A 25056-nucleotide genomic window follows, 5' to 3' on the forward strand; every position below is an offset into this window, starting at 1 on the left:
TGACTTATTTGTCCATTTTCTCCAGCAGAATGTAAGCCCCAACCATAAAGAAAAGAGCTTGACCAGAATGTGCCCCTCGCTGCCAACACCACTGTACAGAACAACCCCCAAGTTTTATTGCTAACGTGACGCTTCTAAAATGCGCCCTGTCCAATATTTATGTGCTTTGCTTTCAAGACCTTCTGGGACCTTTTAACTATCTTTACTAAATTCTCATCTTGTTTGATTCAGCTCCCATCTTACCATTAAAGCAAGCATTTTCACAATAGCCTATAAGGCCCTAGAACAGTGTTTCACCAAATTTTGGTCTTAGGACTCCTTTATACTCTTACAAATATTAAAAATCCAAAGATCTATCAATACTTACTGCATCTGAAGTTAAAACTTAGAAAAATTTCAATGTTAATTCACTTTAAAACAATAATCCATTACACAGTAACATAATTAACATTTTTTTCATAAAATCTTTTCCAAAATAAAAATTTAGTGATTAGGGTGATAATGTCTTACAAATCTCCTCAATGTCTGGCTTAAGACAGCTGGATTTCCATGTCTGCTTCCTGCACTCCATCTGCTCCAGTATCACATATCATGCAGCCTCTAGAAAAATCCACTGTACACTCATGAGCAGACAAGAGGGGAAAAGGCAAGTATCTCCAGCTTAGTAGCACTGTGAAAGTAGTGTAAAGCTCATGGACCCCCCTGAAAAAGGGGGAGCCCCTATGAGATCCGCACCCCATGCCCCTGCCTCTCTCACCTCCTGCTACTGCGGCCCCCCTGCTCATCCCCTTGACCACAATGGCCTCCTTGCTGCCCTGAAGACACATTCTAGCCTTAGCCTGGACACTCGCTGCTCCTCTGTCTGAAATACTCTCCCCCAGACCCAGTCACACATTGAAAAAATACTACTGAGCATCTGTTGTGTGCCGAGCACTTTTCTAGGCTCTAGAAACAACACAGTGAACAGAGGGAAAACCTGTTCCTGCCTCTCTGGGAGCCAGTCCTCTGAAGGAGCTGACAGGTGTGTGATGCATCCTCACCACCCTTGACTGTTATTCAAGTGTCACCTCTTCAGTGTGGCCCTCCCTGACCACACCATTTAAAACTGATCCCCTACCCAGCTTATCCTCTTTCCCTGTTTTCTCCCAAAACACTCACCACAATCTGACGTACTATAAATGCTATTTACTGTTTGTCTTCCTCTCTAGAATGTGAACTCTAAGAGGACAAGAATTTTTGCCACTTGGCTTTCTGCTGAATCGTCACACCCAGAACACACCCTTACTCAGAGCAGCGCACAACTACCTCCTGAATTGATGAATAGACAGGTGACATCGGGCATTCAGGCAGAATTCTGTTGGGACGTGAGATGGAAGTCGTATCAAATGAAAACGGGCTGAGAACCACCAGGTTGGGAGCAGAATATGCAGATGTGGGACTCCTACAAGGGGACCCGCACCCTCTCCATGGCCACACCTGTTCTGGGCCCTCCCTCCAGAGGTAGGCCCGGCAGGCCCCTGCACCCATGCCAGCAGGAGAGGAGGGCTGGACAGGAGCCAAGCCCTGGAGGCAGCTTTGTTTTCACAGCTAAATAGTTTCAGAGTAACTGCCCCCATGAAAAGAATCTGGTTCCAGAGAAGAGTGTATCAGTGTCATGAAATGCCACATGGCAGCTCCCAGCCCACCTCCCACCAAAAATAAGTGAAGCACCCATAACCTTTCTAAATCCAAGGTGTGTGTGTGTGTGTTTAAAAACTGTGTCAGAAATCCATGCTGCTGTCATTAGCCAGGGTGTGTGCAAAGGCAGCGTTTCCTCACTCTGGGCCGACAGCAAAGCTGCCCCACCCACCAGCTTCTAACAAGGCTGACCAAAGATTATCTGGAAAGGGAGGGGGCAGACAGAAACAGGCAGCTAGACACTTGAAACACCAGCTTCAGAAGTGGGATGGAGATGGGACTTTTCCAAACTGTAGAAGGAAAAAAAGTCAGCAGCGCAGACTGATGTGGCCACATCGAACCATTCCCTCCAGCCTGGGGTTGGGGTGCAGGGGTCTGTACCACCCAGGGAATTCAGGCCCCCCACACCATCCCCACTCCATCCACTCTCAATGCCCGCCCCCCGCAGGAGCGGGAGGCTGAACCTTCCCCTTTCTAGCCCCCACTCACTGTCCTCGCGTCTCCCTGCCCCAGAGGAGGGTCCCGCCAGAGGCCCTTTGTTCTCCTGTGAAACTGGCTCCATCTACTATCAAATATTTCCCCCATTTTGGCCATTTTTAAGTGCACAGCTCAGTGGCATTAAGTACATTCACGTCCTGTGCAACCATCACCACCACCCACCCATCATACATTTTAAACTTCTTCCTCCCTCCCAGCCTGCATGCTGGGGTCTCTGCCATCTTCCCATACACCCATACATACACCCCTTACCCTGTGTGCCTTCCCGGCTGCCAGCCCCTCCCTCCTGCTTCCTGAGGGCGCCATCTATCCCAGCTGTCCCCACAGCACGACCTCCTAACGAGGCCCCGTCACCTTTCCCCTCCCTCTCAGTCTGGCTTCTGTCCCCATCACTTCACCAAGGGCGCTGTTAAAGGCTCAGACACTTCACTCCTTATCTCACTTGTTCCCTCTCATTTGCTCTTCCTGGAAACCCTCCTCTCCTTGGCTCTGTCTCCTGCTTCTCAACCACTCCTGTTCTCACGCTGCTCAGCTCCCTCAAACAGCTACAACTGTTTCAGCTGCCCCTCTCTTCACAGACTGGACCACCCCTACACTTCTATCTTTGCTGACCTTGCTCCTGAGATCCAAACACTAAGGAATATCTTTATCCAGACATCCCACAGGTACCTCAAACTGAGGAGTGCACCAGGGGGCACTTCTGTTCCCTTCCCCAGCTCTCACCCCCTCATGAGCTGCCACTATCCACCCACCGATGGAAACTGGGGGTCATTTCAGACCCTTCTCAGTGTTCACCCTGCAATCTGATCAACCCAAAGCAAAGACCTGTTGATTCTAACTCTCTAGGACCTCTGCTTTATAAAGCATCTCCCTACCAGTATCTTGGGGGGAGCACCTGTGATCTCTAGCTGGGACCATTACAACAGCCTCTTAATTTTAAGCCCCCTCCAATCCATCCCCCACACAAGTGCCTGAGTGTTCTTTTTAAAGAGCAAATGCGATCCCCTGCCTCAAACGTGATCTGCTACAGCCCTCCACTGTTTTTAGGAAATAATCCAAGGCCTTGGCAAGGTTCAAAAGGCCTCACAGGTCTAGCAGCAGCACTTGCTCCCGCCTGTCCTCAGTCATCCCTGCAGCCTCTGAGATGCACCTCAAGTGTGGTCACGCTGCTCCCCGAGCACAGCACAGCCTTCCTCCGCCCACCACCACAGCCCCTCTGTGCTCCTTCTCACCTAAGCACATCCCTCCTCCCTTTCCACACTGGTCACTGCACTGGAATACAGCCCACGTCTGTCTGCCCGTCAGCTTGGGGGGCGCTAGTCAGCAGGAGGAGTCATTCATTTCTGCATCTGTGCTCAGTACATCTGACAGCCAGAAGGAGGAGAAAGAGAAACAAAAGGCTCACGTGGGCCACAGAGTCTAACGTCACAGAACACAGAAAGAAGAAAACGTATGTGTGATGATGTGTTTGTTACTAACTTGTTACTGATTTAAGGGGTGAGAGAGAGACAAGGAAGTGGCCAAAGCTGAGTTCCCTAAGGTATCTCTGGACAGTTCTCAATTAAGAAAAGGACTTTTGTTTTCAATTCACATTTCAGGACAGTATTTACCTTTTTCAGATACTAGAGGATCACTGGTCACTGGTATTGTGATGTCCAAGCTCCCAAGGGTTAGACAGTGCAAAGGAAAAAATTTACCAGATGCCCACAGGGTTCTTGGAGATGGAAACAGGGAAGGAAGGAGGAGATAAAGTATGCTTCTTCTGGGGAGACCGGCTGTAAAACAGGAGCAGTGAGACGCAACTGTTTCAGCAGACTGGCAGGTAACGAAGGAAAGAGATGTTAAATCTCCAACAAGGCAGATGACGACCCCTCCGCCTCCACCCCACACACCAAGCAAACCCAACCAGATCTGCCTTGGCTCCAGGCCACAGAAGACAGTGGGGCTATTTGGCTCCAAGACCATGACTTTTTCCAACTATTTTCCTGGAGACCATCACAGCTGTTCTCTCCAAAGCAGAAATAAACTGAGAAGGCTAGTCTTAAACCAGCTCTATAGAATATACTTTCCCTTCCCAGTTAGCTTAAGAGGGCATGAGCTCTGATACCATTGACCATCACTCCTGCAGCTACAGCCCTAACTCCTTCATGAGGGAGAAATAAAACATTCAGAGAAAGGGAATAATAACAAGTTTCATTTCCTTAAGCTTAAGGGATACTGCAAACTCCCCAAGCTATACTCTGGCAGGCTTTTGAAAGGGCACAGCCCACAACTTCTCCTTACTTATGCCACCCCTGCCCTGGGGATGACCCCCCACCCTGTCCAGGGGGTGCTGAAGTACAGCCAAGACTTGAGTTTCTTTTCTCCCAAAGACCAGTTACCAAAAACCAATTGGCATGAGACCTTTGGGCTCTAAAATTCCAACTACTCTGGGCTCAAAGCCAGCAACCTACCAAAGTTTTTCTACAGAAGAATAATCTTCACTCAATTCAACACCAAATGAGATTAGGCAGTAAAGCCCCCAAAGGGCCTAAAGGCTCTGTTCCACATCTGCGCATGTCCTAAAGTGCCAATAGCACCTGATGGCTGAGAGGTGAAGGGCTGCCTTCGGCATCCTTCTCTGGTCCAGCAGTGGCGAGCTTCAGGTGACATGTTGTTCCTTATCCACCACTGGATTTTCTAAAACCCTTGCCCAAGTTTTCACAGGCATGAGTCACTGCTACTTGACCTGCTGGCTCTGGTACACAGAAGGCAAACACTTTGGTTTGCTCCACGGCCTGAAATCTAACATCTGAGAGAACCCAGGTGCTCCCTAGGGGATATCACCAGGCATTACCTACTGCCTGACCCTCTCGCCCATTGTGGCTGAGGCAGGTCTGCCTCCAGGAAGCCATCCTCATGAGGAATGCCCTCTGCCCTCTTGTGATCTGAACAACCTCCCTGCCTCAGCCATAGTCAGGACCACTCAATGCCGAGCATGACCAAGTGATCTGGGTGCATCTCACCCTCTCAGTTCCCCCTTTTGGGTACAGACTGAGTATATCACCTTCAGAAATATCACTCACTCGGGACAGGAAAAAGTGAGTGTATCGATTCAACTTAAATACGTATCTGATGCAGATACTTGACATCAGACATAAAGACCTTATTAAAGGACCCTAACTAAGCAGCCTTATATTTCAAAAGACATCTGACCAGAAGCCCCAGAGTATCTCAAATCACAGTATGAGTGCAGCAGGAATTCAACAAATGTCATACTAGGATGACCTCAAAAGGGCAGCCTCTCTTTGTGCTGACTGCCTACCTCCTGTGGGGCAATTTAACCCATTTGTTCACGTTAAAGCCTCAATCTCTCAAACAGCAAGTTTGTTTTTTAACAACCTAGTGTGTGACAGGCACTGACATACAACAGTGAAAGTGGACAAGATCTTTGCCATCATGAAGCATACAGCTCCTGAAGAGGAAGTTAATAATAATCAAATAGTGAACCAAACCTGCTCCATATACTGCAATCCAACTGCATAGAGTGGCATTTGGGGTGAAGGCAGGGAAATACGTTTACCTCCTTTTCAATCATCTGGATAATTTGGGGAAGAAAGCAGAAGAGGATACAGAGTTCAGAGAATATACAGACAACAGGAATCATTATTTAACCACCTCTCCTTCTTCAAATGGAACCGCTGAGAAATGGCCATACTGCAAGATTTTAATTTCACCAAAATTCCTGCTCACCCTGTAATCAGGTGCTGACAGAGTAATAAAATGGCCAAATGGCTAGGAGGGAAAAGGCATGGGATCCAAATAAACCACAAGCTGGGTAACTGGCCTCCAGGCCCTAGAGAACCTGAGCTCCTCACCTGACAGCCTCATGCCACAAACAGATGGGCTTGGCTTATTCCAACCAGGTCATGCTGGACGCCCTGGGCAGAGTGAGTGCAGAGGAGCCACGTGAGAGCCCAAGTTGTGCTAAATTCCTAACATTATAACCATATGAACTTTCAGCAGGGCTTCTGTTGCCCTCAAAGAGCAGCACCCAGGCAAAGAAGTAGCACAGTGCTTAGGACTGGAAGGAGTGTTTTTCTAAACAATTTTGAGGTGTAACTTACATACCATAAGATTCATCTGTTTTAAGTGTACAATTCAATGATTTTTAGTAAATTTACCAAGCTGTGCAACCATCGCTACAACAGAGTTTTAGAACATTTCCATCAATCTCAAGGTTTTTTTTTTAAGTAACTCCCAAATGTGAAGATGATTACATTTTCGTCAGGTCTGAGGGCTAATGAAGAGGAAGGTAGTATCCACTGCTGTTGCTGCCAATTCAGCAGCATGAAGGGAACTCAGCAGCCACAGAAAGGAAGCCACAGCCATCTTGTGTCTGCATGAAAAGCTGGGCTCGGCCTGGGGACCTGGCCATAGAATTTTCTTAAAAAGTCACTAATGCTGAGAGTAGTGCTTCCTAAACCACAAGGAGGAACCCCTTAATCTTTTCACCTTTCCTGGCACCCTGACCACGATGGCTCAGTGGTGCTAGTGCACAAATCTGTTCACCATGACAGACTGTGAGTACTAGAGCCAAGGACTCAAAAACGTTTCAGTTAAATCTTCAAACAGGCATTGTGTCTTCGTCCTGACAGCTGTTATGCTTTTGAAAGCACAGTGTAAAGAAACGGGTCATGAATATCAAATCTAATAATTTTCCAAATCACTGATCAAACGAAATGAAATTTATGAAAAAGTGCTCTGACGTTTAAAACATAAATGCATAGGCCTCTTAAACTGATGTTACTCTTCCAAACTCATCCCTCCCTCTGACTTGCAATCCCAGTAAAACTGCCATCCACCTGAGCCGAGGCTCCAGGCGCTGGCCTCCACATCTGCCCTACTCCCCACGTTCTTCTCATCGTCCCCAAAATAGGAGGTCAGGGGCTGTGCTGTGCAAGGTACTGTAGGGAATGAAGAACAGGACCAGATGCATGGCCATCTGTTCTTCCTAAATTTCTCTCCACACATCCCCTCCTTTCCAACCTTGTTGCCTTGAACTTCATTATCTCTACCTGGACTCTACCTAGATCTCCTAAATGTATATCCTATCTCAAAGTGGGGTTTTTTATTTTTTTAATGGTTATATATATATATATCTAATTTACCATTTTAACCATTTTTAAATGTGTAATTCAGTACATTCACAGTGTAGTATAATAATCGCCAGAACTTTTCATGACCCCAACAGAAACTCAGTACCTGTTAAATAATAACCTCTCATCCCCTCCTTCCCGCTACCCTCTGGTAATCTCTATTCTACTTTCTGTCTTTATAAATCTGCCTATTCTAGGTAACTCATATAAGTGGAATCATATAATATTTGTCGTTTTGTGTCTGGCTTGTCTAGCTTTTCGATGTTCATTGGTGTTGTAACAAGCACCAGAACTTCATTCCCTTCCACGGCTGAAAAATTCCATTGTATGTGTTAAACATTTCTTGCACGTTCTCCATTCTTTTTCCAAGGTCCTGGATCATCTTCACCATCATTATTCTGAATTCTTTTTCTGGAGATTGCCTATCTCCACTTCATTCAGTTGTTTTTCTGGGGTTTTATCTTGTTCCTTCATCTGGTACAGTCCTCTGCTTTTTCATTTTGTCTGTCTCTCTGTGGCTGTGGTTTTCGTCCACAGGCAGCAGGATTATAGTTCTTGCTACTGCTGTCTACCTTCTGGTGGATGAGGCTACCTGAGAGGTTTGTGCAAGCTTCCTGATGGGAGGGACTGTGGGTAGAGCTGGGTGTTGCTCTAGTGGACAGAGCTCAGTAGAACTTTAATCCGCTTGTCTGCTGATGGGTGGGGCTAAGTTCCCTCCACGTTGATTGTTTGGCCTGAGGCGACCCAGCACTGAAGCTTGCAGGCTCTTTGGCAGGGCTAATGGCGGAATCCAGGAGGGCTCACACCAATGAGTACTTCCCAGAACTTCTGTTGCCAGTGTCCTTGTCCCCATGGTGAGCCACAGCCACCCCCTGCCTCTGCAGGAGACCCTCTAACACTAGCAGGTAGGTCTGGTTCAGTCTCCTATGGGGTCACTGCTCCTTCCCCCTGGGTCCTGGTGTGCACACTACTTTGTGTGTGTCCTCCAAGAGCCGAGTCTCTGTTTCCCCCAGTCCTGTGGAGGTCCTTGAATCAAATCCCACTGGCCTTCAAAGTCTGATTCTCTGGGGATTCTGCCTCCCGTTGCCAGACCCCCAGGTTGTGAAGCCTGACGTGGGGCTCAGAACCCTCACTCCAGAAGGTGGACTTCTGTGGTATGATTGTTCTCCAATTTGTGAGTCACCTACCCAGCAGTTATGGGATTTGATTTTATGGTGATTGTACCCCCCTACTGTCTAACTGCAGCTTCTCCTTTGTCTTTGGATGTGGGGTGTCTTTTTTGGTGAGGTCCAGTGTCTTCCTGTCGATGACTGTTCAGCAGTTAGCTGTGATTCCGGTGCTCTTACAGGAGGGAGTGAGAGCACGTCCTCCTACTCCACCATCTTGAGCCAATCTCTTCCATTGTATGTGTATGTTCATCCACCAATGGACACCTGTGTAGCGTCCACCTTTTGATTATTGTCAATAATGCTGCTATGGACATGGGTGTACGAGTTTGTAGACCTCATCTCAAGTTTGAAATTCCAATTTATATGCCATATTTCTTTCAAAGTAATCTTCCTAAACAAATCTCATCATGCCACACCTCTTATGCACTGTGAGACACCATCTCGCTTACAGATTAAATTCCTTGGCTGCTAGTAGTACCTGCCTCACCTCTATCCTCCTCACTCTCTAACTCCCAACACACATCTGCCTGCTGCTCCAGGAGCCACCTCACTCTTCCCGGTACGTCTTGTTTCACTGCTGATGACACGCTTCCCTGCCAAGCACTCACATTCAACCTCCTCAGATCTTCTCTGCACCAAGGCTGATGATGGCTGTGAACCAACTCACCACCAACCATCAGGGCTTCAGTTCCACAGTTCCTCTGAGTCCTTCTCTCAACAACTTCACTCCACCCTTCTCTAGGTAGAGTTTTCCTCTGCTCCCACTAGACTCTGTGCTCTTGGAGGGAGCAAGTTTCTCTCAGGTTTCTATTCCCCCAGCATTTAACAGATTGTCAGAGCCATAACAAACATTCAGATCTCTATGGAATGAATTTTTGGTTTATGAGTATATACTCTGAGTGTTCAAGATACACTGTATTTTTAAAAAGCAGTAGAAATACTTATGGGTCCAATACTTTTTTTTAACCACAAGTAAGTTGAGTTGCTAACTTCCAAACCTACAACGTATTAATTCCCCAAGAAAGGAGCAACAACAACTTTTTTTCAAAGGCTTCCCTCCTCAAACATGCCTGAATCCCACCTGTTTCCAGTTTCAGAAGGAACACACCTCCTTAAAGCCAAATGGCTACTTGTAACCAAGAAGTCTCATATCCAGAATATGTAAAGGATTTATAGAAAACAATAAGAAACAGATACCCAATGACAAAACAAGCAAAAATCTGACCAGGTTTTTCACAAAAGACATCCAAATTGCCAGAAAGCATCTCAACAGGTGCCCAATATTATTAGTCATCAATGAAATGTCAATGAGAACCACAATGAGAAACTACTGCCCGCCCATCAGAATGACTAACAACCAGACACTCGGAATGTAAGCTGAACAACCAGACTATACACTATACAACCACTTTGGAAAACTGTTCAGTAGTAGTTCCTGAAGTTGAACAAACCCTACCATAAAACTCAGAAAGTCCACTCTTGGGGATGCTTCCGAAAGAAATCAATGTCTATGTTGACCAAAAGACAAGTACAAGAATGTTTATAGCAATACACACACACACACACACACATTATATAGACCATTACAGTTCATAATACTCAAAAATGCAAACAACCCAAATAACCAAAATACAAAATGAGAAATAAAAAGCAGCCATGGAATACTATGCAGCAGTGAAAAAGAATGAACCACTGCAACATGCAACAATGTGGATAAAATGCATAGATCAATGGTGAGCAAAAGAAGGCATGTGGACACAAAAGAGAACACAGTGCCTGGCTCCATCTCTGTAAAGACCAAGGACAAATACAATTCAAATCTATGGAATAGGGACTTCCCTGGCAGTCTGGTGGTTAGGACTCCTCAGTCTAACTGCTGAGGGCCCAGGTTCAATCCCCGGTTGGGAAACTAAGATCCTATAAGCTGTGGCCAAAAAAACAAAAACAAAAAAATCTATGGAGTAGAAGTCCATCAAGAATAATGGTTGGGGGTGGTGGGGTGTGGTTACTGTCGGGGAAGGGGCAAGAGGGCGCTGTTGGAATTCTGATCCGGATGGTGGTCACTTAGTGTGCCAGACAGTGCTGTGTCAGCTTGGTTCAGCTGGGAACTATGTTCTGAGTTAGAACTGGCCAAAAATGGAACTCACATGAGGTTTGGAAGACAGACTTGATGGAGCAGCCATTCCTCTCCAAAGGTCTCAGCAGTCAGATGTGGTCATGGACAGAGACAGAGATGCCCGGGGTTCCAGCCTGTCCTCACTCTCCCCACTCAGCTCACTCAGCTCTACCCTCCACTCAGCTCTCCCTTCTCACCCTGCTGACCAACAGCAGCCCAGAACCACCACCTGATGGACTGCACTGGACAGCAGCTCTCCAGGAGCTCTGACCTGTCCACCCACACTGGTGCCTCAGACAGACTGGGAAGTGACTCCCCCGTGACCTCCAACCCTCATCTGAACTTTCACTGCCCAAACACCTCCTACAGTGGGTAAGGTCTAATTTCTAAAGTAAATCCCTTATCCCCTAAATTTCATGTGGCTTGACTCCCAGCTGAACTCTGTTGGATCCATACAGAGGTTTATACATATATACACCTGTGTGTGTGTGTGTGTGTGTGTGTGTGTCTGTATGTTGTATACTTAGGATTTGTGCACTTTAAGAACATACGTTGGTAGTGCAGTGGTTAAGAATCTACCTGCCAATGTAGGGGACACGGGTTCGATCCCTGGTCTAGGAAGATTCCCACATGCCGCGGAGCAATTAAGCCCATGTGCCACAACTGCTGAGCCTGAGCTCTAGAGCCCGTGAGCCACAACTATTAAAGCCTGTGCGCCTAGGGTCTGTGCTGTGCAACAAGAGAAGCCGCCACAATGAGAAACCCGTGCATTGCAACAAAGAGTAGCCCCCTCTCGCAGCAACTACAAAAGGCTGGGCGCAGCAATTAAGACCTAATACAGCCAAAAGATAAATAAATAATAAATAAATAAGAGATTATTTAAAAAAAAACAAAAAAACACCACCATTCAAAAAAAAAAGTCAAAAAACAAACAAAACAGGAGTATTTTTTCTACGTCCTGAGAGAATAGTAATCTGAGGGCCACCCAGCAGTGCATACCAATGAAATCTATACTATGCCCCTCAAACCAAGGAAGAACCCCAAACAGCACTGCCTGGCTAAGGCCCAGCAGACAGCCAGGAGCCCAGTGGCTGCTGCTAGAGCCTGGGTGGTGTGTTTCTAGACACCAACAGGACAGGCGCTTCCTGCCTGGCTAGCTGCTGACTCAGTGGAACAAAGTTCCATCGTCCAGAGGGGGGGTTTCCCTTTTGAAGGGGCAGACTCACCACAGTCAATATACACCTGAATTCAAGTGAATTAGGGGTCTCAAACGGGCGGAAAGGCACCTGTGGGGGCAGTGGGCGTGGAGGTGGCCTGTGGATCTAGAACCAGCACTCTGGTGCTGCTACAGCGGTCTTGGGTACAGATGCTCCTCTGCCCCCTGGTACCCACACAAGGATCAGTGTCTATCTGGGCATCCCCAAAACTGCTGTTTTCCAGAAGACCAACGTGTCTTGCCGACTTCTACTCCATTTAGCAAATCATTTATTGAATCTGTGGTATATGTCAGGTCCTACGCTTGGCACTGAATTTACTTTGGTAAATAAAAACAAGTGCCTGCCCTTGTCTGCTGGAGGATACAGACAATAAACAAGTAAGCCAACAAGCATATACAGCTGACTTGCACAGTGCAGGTCTGAACTGCGTAGGTCCACTTAAAACATGCAATGTTTGTGAGTAGTAAATACTACAGAGCTACATGGTCTGTGGTTGGTCGAACATGCAGATACTGGGATGGGACTTCCCTGGCGTCCAGTGGTTAACACACTGCACTTCCACTGTAGGGGCATGGGTTCAGATCCCTGATTGGGGAACTAAGATCCCGCAAGCTGTGTGGCACGGCCAAAAAAAAAAAAAAAAGAAAAGTAAGAATCCACAGATACAGAGGAAGCATGGATCAGAGAGACAACTATAAATTATACACAGATTAAGCCCTGCGTCTTAAGGGTCTACTGTAATTACAAAACATGAGAGTCAGGAAGGAAATGAGCAGGTTACAGTGACCTAGACGAATAGAAGGGGACCCAAGATAAGTTGGTCATGGAAGCTTCTCTGAGCAGGCAACTTACAGCAGAGTTTGAACGACAAGAGGGGGCAGCACAGGCTCCGGCTCAGGCCTCCCCTCTAGAGTGGATGATGTCCATCCCGGACTCTCCCCACACTGTGCAGGCAGCATTTCATGCTTCTCAAGGCATTTCCACACAGGTTATCTACTTTCTTCTCACACAAGTCTATGAGCAGGGAAGGCAGGTGCTCATGTCACCACGGTCCTGAGCTGTACAATGAGCTACCTACGGTACCATGGTCAAATGGTTAAATTCTCTCCATTACCTCCCTTTGCTTCCTTTCACCATTACTTTTAAATAAGTAACTCTTCTACTACAGGTCCTTCCAAGGGCCCATCAATCCTCTAAGGATATTATTTTAAGTTGGAAAATGCCAAAGTCTAGCTTTCCTACAACTACTTCAGTCCCATACTTATTGTAAAAAGACAAGTTCAGTCCAAAGCAGGAAAAGAAAAAAAAAAAAGATGATTGCTATCAGAGGTAGACTGCTTACTGTACCATGTTCCACATGACGTCTATCATGGTGCCCGTAAGGTTTAATTATACTCCAGGAACCAGTTTATATGACCATCTCCAGATCTGTAAGTTCCTGGGGCAAGGACCATGCCATACCTTATTCCCAGCATTAAAGCGGTCAAGATATGAAGGACCCAAACAAACACTTAAAAAAAAACCACTCTTCTCTTTGCCCTCTTGTAAACGGTTACAGCAACTAGATTTCAAGCTAAATGTAAGACTTTACAATTACTCCCTGCTTTGGAAGGAGGAGGTTTGAGAGACTTTTTGGCCATCTCTTATTGATTATAATACCTATTACCATTTTACTGAAATTTCCTATGTGCCAAGCTACTGTGCTGGCACTTCACAATAATCTTTTCATTTGGTCCTCACAAACTCCTATAAAGAACTTTTATGATTCTCATTGTATAGATGAGAAAACTGAGTCTCAGAAGGTAATTAACTTGCCCAGCTAGTAAACTGAAAATGACAACAGTTAAACACAGGAGTGCCTCACTCTAAAGCCCAAATTATCCCCACCCCTTCCGAAAAGACCCGAGTGTGTCAAAAACAGAACACAAGGACTTCCCTGGTGGTCCAGTGGTTAAGACTCCGCACTTCCAAAGCAGAGGGCATAGGTTGCCGCAGGGTGAGGCCTTTTGGAAAAAAAAAAAAAGGAACACAAATTCACACCTCCATAGAGAGACCAGAGGACCCAATGGGAAAGGACACTGTTCTGGGCCTTGGACGCTCCATACTTTGACTTATTACACCACCAAGGTCAGCAGGGCTCAGCTGTGAACACTAGGAGCTCCATACACTTCTGAGAACAGACCTGGGAGTGGAGGGGGCTCCTTTACAATGCTATCCCTGCCAACACTAAACTTGGCAGATAACTATGCTGAACTCTGGTGCCAAATACAATTTTGGACAAAAGATCTGGATGTCAAAAGGTCTGAGTTCCTTGGTCTAAGACAATGCTTTGATAACCGGAGTCTGAAAGGACTAAATGGAAGGTGGACAGAGGGTGAGGCCACTTCTCACCAGTAAGGTAAGGGTACTGCTCTCCCCATAGTGCCCCTTGCTCTAGATGAAATCTCAAGGACATTCCGCACTTGCAGCAAGACCCACTTGGGTAAAAAGTAACGCACGATAAAGATACATCAACACAGGCACTGGAGCCCATAACTCTGAATGAATACTATGCCCCTACCCCTGGCTACCATGTACAGTAGTGGCAGCTCCCAGTTAAGGGGAGGGGGTGCATGGGCTGAAATCCAGCCTGCAACCCCACTCAGCAAATCATATACCTGGCGAGGAGCAGCCCCCACACAGAAGAAGGAGCGCACACAGAGGTGCCACAGCAGAGAATGATGGCCGTGTGTCCCTGCCACCCAAGGCCCTTGAGAGCTATCTGGACCACAGACAGTGAATTCAGCCAGGGGAAGGGCTCTGACTCAACGCTGTGTACCTTGTGAAGAACCAAGCAAAAACTAAAGAACAAACCCAGCCACCTGTCTCTGCAACTCTGAAAGGTGGCATCAGACAATCATTTCCAAAGGAATTAGGCAAATACTTCTTTCCACACTTAGAAATGAAAGGTCTTCCTGCCTAGAGAGTGACTCAGGAAACTAGGCTCCTATCTTTATATTAGAGTAACTGCCCTCCTCTAAACAAATGGTCCCAGGTACTACTGCCTGTCAACAGGCATCTCACTCAAGGCAACATGGAAACATTAGACACCCATGGGAGAAACACCTGGAACCATCAACCCCACTGCACACACTAAAGATGTGAGCCTAGTTAGGCAGACACTGGAGTATATGCTGTATTTACTGAAGGACTAACACTCCTCCAAGTAGCCCTACAAGTCATGTCATCACAATCAGCAGTCCTGTACTGCTTCTGGGGGGAACACGCCTCCAGATCACTGGAGAAGGTCCCTGGGCTTTACACCTCTGAGGCCAAGGATAAAAGCCTGGTCAAGAAAGTGCCACAGTCTGGGTTTGGTTTGGTTTTTCAAACATAGAGCAATTTTTCTTCTTTTACTAGCAAAATGAAATAATCAAATTGTGAATAATGTATTTGCTAAATCCTTTGAAGATTTTCACCTTTATCGTTTATGTAAAGGTATACACATGTACTATATTTTCAAGACAAATGAATAATAATTTCATCATAAATTATAAAAATTATAAAAACAATAATGTTGGGACTGTAGTGACTGACTTGCTCTAGTTAAGTTGATCTGCATAATTTATTTAATGAGAATAAAATGTCATAATTAATGATTACTCAAAGATAATCTAAAGTTAATGACCTTATTTTTTGTAATATAAAAAAAAATCTCAAATCCTACATGTATCTAGTCAATAAGCGATCGTTAATATTGAATATCATTCAGCTTGCTATGGTTGGGTTGAACAAAAGTGAAAAAGATTTAGCAACTGTAGTGGCTAATAAGTGATCAAGATTACCACTAGGACTAATGCCCACTCTTCTCAAAGAGAACTGATCCAAATTTACCAAACCCCTTATTGTTATTTTCAGTAATCAACACCAAATGTATAAGACCCCCGAGCTTCTTACGTCACTGCACTATTATCCCCGAGATGCTCTGAACTTCCTGTTCCTCCTTCTCCCTTCAATCCTCACATCTGACCACTGTGCCTCCTCTAACTATGGCTCCATGCACAGCCAACTCCCCTACACACTCAGCCTCATCTCCAGAGCTTCCTCTCTACCTTCACTTCAAATAACTCTCCCCTAACGCACATCCTCTTTGGTGTTCCCAAGCAGGGGCTTTGTATGAGGAGCTGATGTGCTTGCTGTCCTCTGACCTCCACTGTCTCCTCCTGACACTACCACTCCATTCTCTTATACGACACAGCACTTTTGAGGACCAAGGTCTGGTTTTTTCAATGTATCAATCAGCTGCCATTTTAATTTCCTTTCTGGGTCAGATGAACACAAATTCAAAAACAAGCCTTCTTATATTTGACAAGTATTTGTGAGTCAGCCTAAAAAGAGAACTGACCCTGATGAAGGCCATTAAATCCGTACAACAGGGACTTCCCTGGCGGTCCAGCGGTTGGGACTTCGCCTTCCAATGCAGGGGGTGCAGGTTCAATCCCTGGTCGGGGAGCTAAGTTCCCACATGCCTTGGTGCTAAAAAACCAAAACATAAAAAAGAAGCAATATTGTAACAAACTCAATAAAGACTTTTAAAATGGTCCACATCAAAATAAAAAAGAAATCTTTAAAAAAAAAATCCACACGACACAACCTGAGAAAAGCCAAACTCAAAGATCAGAGGGAACAGGGAAGGACTAGTCCCATGAAATATTCAAGTCCAGTGATAGAATATACGAAAGAACACAACATTCTTGGGAGAAAGGGCAGCCTCAGTGGGGATAAAAAAGGGAAACAAGACTGAGGAGGGGGAGAAATTAGGCAGAGAATACTCAAGCAGTTGAAGAACATTTTCTAGATCTATGGACTAATTTCTCAAAGGAAAAGCTGTAAACTCTGCCTCTGACAGGCCAGTGTCAAATGTGCACAGAGAAATGTGCACCCTAATCAGGGTGAATTACACAAAACACGACCAAAGCCAAGCAAACTCTCACCTTGTCAGATCCTGGCAGAACGACAGTCAATCCACTACCCTCCACCTGCCCACTGAAAATGCCCAAGATGCCCAGCTGTGTGCAGAGGTCACAGGATGAGGCGGGGGGGGGGCATCTCCCCCCCCCCCCCCCACCTCTGGCGCAGCACGGCTTGGCACAGCAGGGCCTGGAGCAGCATGACCGCACCCACAGGCGGCTCCTGCTCTCTGCGACCAACGACGAGTCTTCCTCTCAGTGGCTGTGGGGAAAACGAGACTCAGAGTTGATCCACAGCATGCTTCTCTGGCCTGCCAGTGCCTGAGGAGACCCAGGGCTTCACCGTTAAGAGACATGAACTGGATCACTAATGCCACTGTCACCAAGTGGAAAAGCAGGTGTCCTCAAGAGTGGACACAAAGCCTTCCTACCAGCAGTGACGGTGGCAGCAGGTTGAGGTTTCGAGTGCCCCAAGCACATCCCCATTCTCAGTTTTTCTGGAGGAAAGTGCCTAGGGCTTAGAGAGGCCCAATAAATCCTTACAAAGATGAAAAGAGGGAAAGCAGAGAAGTTGAGCATTGAAGTTGGGCTTCAAATGCCACATCAGGGCAAGAGCTGTCATTGTTCATAAAATTTAGGCAATTCCCAAAAACATGATGGGAAAGAACTACCATGAGCTTCAAATGTGCCACTTCTGGGGTGTGTGAACTAAGACAGGGAGGAAAAGGAAAACATATCGCATTTTCCCTATACTCTGATACTAGCTATCTGTTCATAAGAATCACCAAGCAACTTGAAAAAAATATACCAATGTTCAGCCCCAACCCCAGAGCCATCAAATCAGAATCTCTGCAGCAGTGGGGGGCCCCCACCCTGATCTTCACATGCTACCAAGGCAGAGAAGAAGGGAGACAGAAGGCCACCCTGGGAACATGGCACACGTGTTGCCCACCTTCAGACAGGCTTTCTCCCCCACATACACGTCACCACCTTGTCGGCAAAGTCCTACTATCCCCAACCTTAAAACAAGGTAATAAAAGAGAAGAGCTGCCCAACAAATGAACTGAGTCGTGCTCCACCGGACTCGAGGGAATGCCTTGCCTAACCTCTGAGGGTGTTTCGTTTAGAAGATGTAAACCAGCTGTGATGTTCTGTCCCTCCTGGGTGATGTTACACCACAACTGTCTGAAGACGGCCCAGTGATTGTATGTTTGCAAGGAGCACAGTCCACGTGGGTGAAGGCAGATTAATGAGTGATGTGGCCGCCAGGCCAGCTGGATTTTCCTTTCTCCTGACAAGTCAAGGCCCTGGGGGCCCCGCATAGAGTAAATATAGCCTGGTCCCACCAAGGGCTGCTCTGTGGGTTAGCACGGATGTCTGTCCAGTCCTGTCCCTCTTACCAGAGTGGTGAGCCCTTTCCGGTCAAGCTTTTTGGAAATGGTCATTAAGGTCAGTGCTAATTCATGTCTGACCATGAGTCTGAGGAGAGAAAAGTGGGTTGAAAAAAATGTGTCCTGAAGTAACTTTTTGAGTCTTTTAGCCATGATCACGAGTAAACCTGAGACAGGCTTTCAGATGCTCAGAGACAGCAACAGACCCCTGACAAAAAGGACAGCTTCACTCAGGGGCTCCATTCACTGGTGCCATTGGCTGCAGAGACTCCTGAAGGAGCCTGGCCTCTCCGTGAGGCCCCCAGACCCTCAGAGCAGCTGGAGGTTGCAAGGGTCCTGCAGTTCCAGCAACTCTCCAGGGCTGTATGTGGGGAGCCCAGCCCAGGGTCAACCAAGGCAGTCCTGCCAGGCCAGGCCTGCTCTGCTAGAACCCCAGTGGCCCAACTGCACCACAGCAGGCCCAGAAAGGTCCAAGGTGAGGGCAAACCTCATCAGGCCCACTTAAGAGTAAACTCACAAGTAACTTTTGTTTCTTGGGCTCTTTAAATCAGAGGCAAAACTCTGAGGCTGTATCATTCCCTTAACGCAAATGTTACAGTTGTCATTCTATAGCTAAGTTTACCTCTGTGATGAAAGCATGCTGACAGCAGGAGTTCCCAAGCTCTGTGAGGAACCAAGTGAAATTTTTCCAATTATTATTTATTTCCCTGAAATTAACTCCTCTTCCTACCCTTTCTTGGGCCACTAGAATAGTTTCCTTGAAAATGCTCTATCCTTCTCAACAGAAAAGATTAAGGCAGAAAGAACAAAATCCCTTCAGTGCAAACAGTACTATGTCCTACGTGTTCTCATGAAAAACAAAGGCTCTTTCCAGGTATGAGAAGGCTCCCTATTCTAGGTGCCTGTGACTGAGCTTCAGGAATAAATCAAAGCTATCTGCAGCCATGGCTCTGCTCCCACTCTTTTCTATCTCCTTTGATAGCATGAACTAGAAGCAACAAAAGAGCAAGAGCTCTGCTGTCTGTTTTTTGGGGGCCGGTCCCACAGAGCAAACAATCAGTTTGAGTTTTATGCCATGACATCATCAGCCACCAATCAATGCAGAGAAGGTGGAGCAGGTTTTGTCTATGGAACCAACCACTGCAATTGTCAAATTGCAGGTGTGAGGCAGGGTTTCCTTTTACCCTGTTTTTGCTAAACTATAAAAGAAAGTGAGAAGAGGGGGAAAACTTTCTATGGAGAAAATAAATCCCCAAATTCCCTAGGTGTTAGCAACAGATCATTCAGGACCCTATACCTGTGCCAAGGCTGACGGTAGAGGCGCTTTGTTCTGTGAGGCGCTGAATGGAATCTTCCCAGGGCTCCCTGCCAAAGAAAATAGTCAGAGTTTTAAGAAAGTTGTTTTGTTTTGTTTTTTAACCTGAGCACGCGTGCGCGTGTTTTCAAACAGGGTTCCAAAGTAGTAAAGGGAGTGTAGAATAAAAAGAAAATATTTTGATTATCCAGACATTAGTTAAAATCTCTACCCAGAAACTAAACAGTTTTCACTTGTGCATCACAGCTGGAAGTTCCCGGGAATTGGTTATTTTCAGTCCACTTTTGTCCCAGAAAATACTACCTATCTTATGAATGAAGCCGTTTAGCCAAGGTTAGAATATGCAAGGAGAGAGGGGGTGGCAGAGGACACAGGGCTCCAAGAGTGGGGGTGAAGGAGCAAACTCACAGAGCAAACATTGTTTACGACTGCACAGCCAAGCTAATGTGGTCTCTCTGCCTGTTTGAGCTAATTATTACATTAAGTCCCAAACAATCAAGTCGAGGCAGGGGGAGCAGGCTGACCCAGCCTCCGCTTTGTGGATAGCACGAGGGCAACATTCCATGCAAAGTTCACCCTAACAACAGTCTAACCCAACTCTCCTGGGAACCCACCAGCCAAGAGTGCTGGGCACAGCCAGGCAGCGAGGAGGACAAGCTCTCAACTCGGATTCAAGGCCGAAGCGACCAGGTTTCCAGTGGTGGGCACTATAACAGTTCACATACAGCTATATGAGAAGGCATGAGGGAGGCATTTCAAGATGCATTTTTCAGTGAAAACAGGGTGCAACCGCACATGTTAGGAGGCACAGGCTGCTGGGTCCTCACACAGCCATCTAAGGATGGGGCAGCCATGCTGGTGGGAGGCGGAGCAGTTACTGAGATCACCGTAGGATTTACTTCTGACAGTGTCACTGCACTCTCTGAGCTCCTAAACCTTAATATAAATGACAAATATACTATCAGAGGCCATTAAACATAAATGTCTCATGAGCAGTGGGGCTCTTTTTGTTTTATTTAAGCAGTATGACCAGATGTAAAACTAAGGTTAAGAGTAAGCCAATCAATGCATGCTCTGATGTGAACTTCAGGCCAGAATTCCCTGCTCTCCTCCCAGATTGCCACCCCGTCTCCGCCCTCTCCTCTCCGGAGCAGCCACCTTGGTGCAGGTCGCCACGTTGCCTGACTGGCTCAGCTGGGCCTAAGTCTGAAAACCACCTGGGGGCCTGTGTTCTCTGTCCCTCCCCCACTGAGGGACATGAAATCAACATTCAGGATACCCTGGCTCAGGTCCCCCCAGAGGTGCACCCTGCAGCACACATGCCAAGAGCTGCTGTGAGCCCCTGCAGGACAGTCACTTGCTACAGGAAGAAGCGCCTCCCTCATTTACACTCCTGCAGTTCCCCAAATAAAACAACAGCAAGATTAGCAGGGGAAATTGCTCCCTTCCACCGGACAAGCTACCCTGTGAGGCCTGGACGTCAAGGGGTAACGTGGAACCCAAGGCTCAGGGGACAGAGGGACTCCAAGAGAGGAGCAGCCCCTCCACATAGGCCTGCCAGCAGCACCAGCGTGACCCCATCCCATCATGTGCGCCCCCAGCCAACCAAGAATGCCACTCCAGCCCAGCCCGGCACATCAAAGACAGGAGAAAGAAGGGGTGAGAGAGAGAAGAAGCTACACTTAGCTGGCAGACCAAGATAAAGGGATGAAGTGAGTCATAAAGGCCAAGCACCACAAGAGCACTTCACTGCCTCTGGAGACAGTGGAAGGTCCGGCCACGAGCCATGCCAGGGCAGGGCCAGGGCCACTGGAAGCTTTCGAGAGAGCACAGCTACTTTCTCAGGTCACAGGAAAAAGGCAGAAACAGGTCCAGAGGGAAACACAGCAATACCCTTATGAAGTTGTTCAAAATCTATTCTGAAAGTCAGGACAGAAAATCCTCCCCGGTAAAAACAGGGTACTAAACATGAGGAGGAAGTAGTGGCAACAGGTATAAAGGACCCAGGGCAGGTGGCATCTAGGCTCTAGGTCTTTTCCTTGGAGGCCCCTCTGGCCACCCCAGGAACAAAGGGACTCTCACCGGCTCTAATCACAGCTGCGCCTTTTACATCTACCCTAGAGCCCTGAAGGCCAGGGAAGACGTCATTTTCTGTGGTTTGGCAAGGGGGACCCCTACTTTTTAAAAGAACAGAAAAAAAGAGGAATGAGGCAGCTTGTCTATTATATTATAAGAGCTGGCACCGCTGCACTGGCTTTTTTTTTTTTTTTTTTTTTTTAATTTATTGGCTGTGTTGGGTCTTCGTTGCTACACACAGGCTTTCTCTAGTTGCTGCGAGCGGGGGCTACTCTTCATTGTGGTGGCTTCTCTTGTTGCGGAGCACAGGCTCTAGGCACGTGGGCTTCAACAGTTGTGGCACATGGGCTCAATAGTTGTGGCTCATGGGCTCTAGAGCACAGGCTCAATAGTTGTGGCGCACAGGCTTAGTTGCTCCGTGGCATGTGGAATCTTCCCAGAGCAGGGCTTGAACCCATGTCCCCTGCATTGGCAGGTGGATTCTTAACCACTGCGCCACCTAGGAAGTCCTGCTCTGGCTTTTTGACCCGCAGCTCTGCAGCTGGTATGCCTCCTGTGTGAACAACGGTCCAGGCTGTGCATTTACTGTACGAACATGACCTGGGGAGTTTCTTCCATCTAGTGTCAGGAGAGTTGCCTGGTGAATAGGACACAGCCTTCTCCACAAGTGTCAAAGATCTCTCAGGAAAAGCCTCTGTGAGAACACCTACCCGCAGTCCCAGAATATCTCAGCACCTGACACATGGAACCATCTTAGTGCCACAAACGTGGACACACACACACATACATTCACACACACACACACCCCCGGAATTACCAGGGGACACACATCTAAAACCACCAGGCAGTTTGGGAGCATTCCTCTTATCTGGAACATATGGTAAAAACCTGTTATTTTGTGGTGATATCTGTTTCTTTCTTCCTTTTAATGAGGGTTAATTTACTTTCTCTTCTTTGTTCCAAAAGCAACACTCTACTTCGAGCCCGGTTATCATAGGAGGACCACATCTGAGCTGAGGGAGCAGTAAGCTGGTTCTTAGAAGCTGCCTATTTTTAGTCTCTGGTCCTTCCTGCCCTCTTCCCAAGGGAATGCACCTCCCTCTGCTCTCCCATGAACAGCTCTGCCACAGCACAGGACACTCACACCAAGCAGGAAGAGGGGGCTGGAGAGCCCTGAGGCTGCCCCTCCACACGTCAGACTGCAAAGTGGTACATGGAGGAGCCTGGAGAAGAAGCAGGAGGGAGGACATTTTTAAAATCACAACAAAAGTGGGAGCATGACTTAGAAGAGAAATACTGTGCAAAAGCTGTTTGTCATCCATCTAGGATCGGAGCACAGCTCTGCCATGCGGCTAGACGGGACACCTGTCCTCTGTGTCTATCAGACACAGTAACCTCACAGCCCACAGCCCCGCTGGCAAGGCTGAACCAGCCGAGACAGCCACTCACCCCGCAGAGATGGAGGCCGCCCCCTGGCACGACCCCGACTCCCCCTTCTTTGAGCAGAGAATGCAGAGGGAAGAGGAAAACACTCAGACACCTGCCTCACTCTAAACTCCAAGACACGTCCTCCTTTACGAGACCTCAGAGGTAGCTGTTTATACATGTAGCTGTTACGCAATCGCCAATCTGAACTGAAGAGTGAATTCTGCTAATTCTGGGTTTTCCACTGACCTGTCACTGTAAAATTGTAAGTATAGGAAGAAGCCTCAATCCCCTCAAGACTTAAACATTTTTTAACATGACTTGTAGCAAGGTTCAAACATAGCAAGTGAAATATTAATAGATCCAATACATAAGACAAGGTAAACCCTCTATTTTATTTTAAATCAAGAGTAAAGAAAATGAAGAAAAGAATCTGGAAAAAAATAGTGTGTGTGTGTGTATAACTGAATCACTTTGCTGTACACGTGAAACTAATACAACATTGTAAATTAACTATACTTCAATTTGAAAATGGGGGGGAGAAATGAGATCACTTTAAAAAAAACAAAAAGAGTAAAGGAAATGACAGTCCAGCTGGTAAACTTAACGATTTCATCTTCAAAGAGCCTGACATTTGTGAATTCACTCACATACGTACATCCAGCTTTGCGTGGGACAGACACTGTGCATTCACCAGCAGACAGCGGAACACGATTTGTCAGCTCAGACCTGGCTCTCCAGGTTCTCAAGCCTCCGCTCCATCCCTAACTACATGCACCGTATTATAGCAGGTCCCAAAGCTGACCCCCAGATGCCTGTACCACCCCTCTCCCCTCCCACCACCTGCCCTAGAAGAAATCATTTTGTAATGTGGCAAGTCCCCCCTCCCCCTCCCTTCCCAGAGGAAATGCAAGAGCTTGGGGGAGGACACAACCACTGTGTTGCCACAACCTTGCTGACTTTCTAACTGTATTTCTGAGAGCTACCAGGGCAGTTCTTCAGGTTAGGTTCCACTGTTTAGTAGTTCTGTGCATCCGTTTCCAGCAGCATAAACCCTGGGGCAGAGGGGGCAGTGGGGGCAGGTGTTCCAAGGCAGCCTCCCACCTCAGCCAGGCAGCTTTGGTACCAGGCACCTTCCTGAGACCAGTGTTCTTGGGGACACTGAATACAGAAGACAGGGACCTTGTTCCCCAGAGCTTAGGGCACATTCTGGAAACCATGAGACAACAAGGCGGGGCAAATGGATCATGACCCTTGGAAAGCTGTCACTACTTCAGCCCTTTTATAAAACAGTGGATGTCTCAAAGGTGAGCAAGAATCCAATTAAAGTAGCTTCAAAACTTCTAGCAATTGTTGAGTCCATGAACGCATTTATTTTGTACCATCTGGCTACCACTTACTAAGCATTATGTGCCAAACACTGGTGTGTGCTTTACCTGCACTGTCTCTATCTTCAGAACAACATTGTAAGTATGATATCACCCCCAGTTTAGAGGTCAGACCATCCACTCAGGGTTGTAGAGGATAATCAGGGTCACACACGCACAGCAGGTGACGGAGCTAGAGGATTCATCCACTGAGGGCTGCTGGTCCCAATGCCCACACCCCTTCCACAAATGCTACTGCACTTGGTGCATTCAAATTTATTGTGTCCCCTCTTAATTTTCTTGCTCTTTTAGCAGTAAATTTTTAGGAACATGCACATCACATCTCTCAAACAACCCCCTACACGCTGACAAATTTTTTAAATGAATGGTGACTGCCAGTCAACCCACAGATATTGATTAGTGCCTGCTCTGTGCCAAGATTGTGTCGAGCACTGTTGGAAGACCAAAAAGAAAAAAGAAAGATAAATTTATAAAGGGGTGGAAGAAATAGTGAGACAGTTTACTAACACAAGGTGATAAACACGACAGGAGGCCCGCCAGCAGGTGTGCCTCTGCACACATCCATCACCCAGGAGCCCTGTTAACGCAATTCAGATGCCGCAGGTCTCAGGGGCGGACTGAGAGCAAGCTCCTGATCAGTGAGGAGCCAAAGGATTTCAAAGGTCTACCTGGGCTGGGGTGCTCTGGAAAAGGTAAA

The 25056-nt window shown here is 47.0% G+C and overlaps 1 protein-coding gene across 4 annotated transcripts in view; it reads right to left on the reverse strand.

Moving 5' to 3' along the window:
• Positions 1-25056, reverse strand: part of MICAL3 (microtubule associated monooxygenase, calponin and LIM domain containing 3) — a 162273-nt gene that overhangs the window by 102479 nt on the left and 34738 nt on the right. The gene's annotated exons all lie outside the window — the stretch shown is intronic.

Source organism: Hippopotamus amphibius, chromosome 12 (genome assembly GCF_030028045.1).
Source record: "Hippopotamus amphibius kiboko isolate mHipAmp2 chromosome 12, mHipAmp2.hap2, whole genome shotgun sequence".
NCBI lineage: Eukaryota > Metazoa > Chordata > Mammalia > Artiodactyla > Hippopotamidae > Hippopotamus > Hippopotamus amphibius.